This window comes from Echinops telfairi, unplaced genomic scaffold (genome assembly GCF_000313985.2).
Source record: "Echinops telfairi isolate 266 unplaced genomic scaffold, ASM31398v2 ScPeMD7_7421;HRSCAF=8459, whole genome shotgun sequence".
Classification (NCBI taxonomy): domain Eukaryota; kingdom Metazoa; phylum Chordata; class Mammalia; order Afrosoricida; family Tenrecidae; genus Echinops; species Echinops telfairi.
The window spans coordinates 5100239-5101816 of record NW_022111321.1 but is presented as its reverse complement, the minus strand read 5'-3'; the positions used below and the strand labels follow the sequence as shown (position 1 = coordinate 5101816).

The 1578-nt window shown below is 43.3% G+C and overlaps 1 pseudogene; it reads left to right on the top strand.

Annotated features, from left to right (window-relative positions):
• The first annotated feature begins 368 nt into the window (after positions 1-368).
• LOC101662462 lies at positions 369-1173 on the top strand (annotated as a pseudogene).
• The last annotated feature ends 405 nt before the right edge of the window (positions 1174-1578 follow it).

Below are 1578 nucleotides of genomic sequence, written 5' to 3'. Positions count from 1 at the left end.
GGGCGTCAACAGACAAACTGAGATAGTAGTTGGATGTGAGGAGGAAAGACTACTCGTCTGGGGACATTTTGAATACTCATAGGATTTGGAATTGGAAGATTCACTTTCAAATCCTGGCATCTTCTCAGGTCACTTGACCCCTCTGAGCAGCTTTCCTAGAAGGTGAACAATGGCTTTCTCGTGTCACTTTCCAGGGTCAATTCCCTCAGTGTGTGTCACAGGCATGACCATGTTACAGAATGGTGACACCTTCCCCTCTACTTTAGGTAAATTCTTGTACCAACGATGGCACTTTCCCGACAAAATCAACTGAGACTTAGTAATGTCAAGAGTAAATGTTGAATGCTTTTGGCTGTCTGAGCAGCACCATGGTGATCGGCAAGGGCAAGTGCCTTACAAAAGGTAACATAAAAGGCGCTAAGAAGAAGGTGGTTGATCCATTTTCTAAGATAGATTGGTATGATGTGAAAGTACCAGCTATGTTCAACATAAGAAATATTGGGAAAACACTAGTCACCAGGATGCAAGAAACTGAAATTGCATCTGATGGTCTCAAGTATTGAGTTTTTTGAGGTGAGCCTTGCTGATCTGCAGAATAATGAAGTTGCATCTTAATAATGCAAGCTAATGGCTGAGGATGTTCTGGGCAAACACTGCCTGACCAGCTTCCGTGGCATGGATCTTATGCGGGACAAGATGTGCTCTGTGGTCCAAAACTGGCAGACCATAATGGAAGCTCATGTTGACAACAAGTCTACCGATGATGTTCTGATTTGTCTGTTCTGTGTTGGTTTTGCTAAAACACGCAACAATCAGTCGCAAGACCTCTTACCTCAACAACAGGTCCGCCAAATCCGAAAGAAAATGACGGCAATCAGGACCCGAGAGGTGCAGACAAATGACTTGAACGAAGTGGTCAGTAAATGGATTCCAGATGGCACTGGGAGAGACACAGGTAAGGCGTGCCAATCTATTTATCCTCTCCACGATGTGCTCGGCAGAAAAGTGAAAATGCTCAAGAAGCCCACGTTTGAACGGGGAAAACTCATGGAGCTGCGTAATGCAGGCAGTCGTTCTCTAAGAACTGTTGGAGATGAGACAGGTGCTCCCATGGAACGAAATGATGGCTGTGAGCCACCAGCTCAAGAATCGGGTTATAATGCAGACTTTTAATGGTGACAAATAAAAGATCTTATTATTGGGAGAGGAAAAAAGAAGATTCAATGCTGGAGAGTACATAATGGTTTCCATAACCCTATGATGGTTATACATGTAGAGCTTGCACATAAATAAAGTCTTACTTCAATTTGTCCCTTAAAATGCAATTATGCCTCATCAATCAGTAAGTTAATGCACATAGTTAGTAAATAGTAAAAAACAAAAAACCCCACTGCCCTCAAGCGAAATTCCAACTCCAGTAACCCTCCCTATGTGGATGGAGTAGCACCATAGATTTGCAAGACTGTAAACATTTTTCACATCAGACTTCAACATCTCTCTCCCACAGAGCAGCAGCTGGGCTCAAAACTCCCACCTCTGCACTACCAGGCCTGGAGATGCATATAAAAATGCAACATA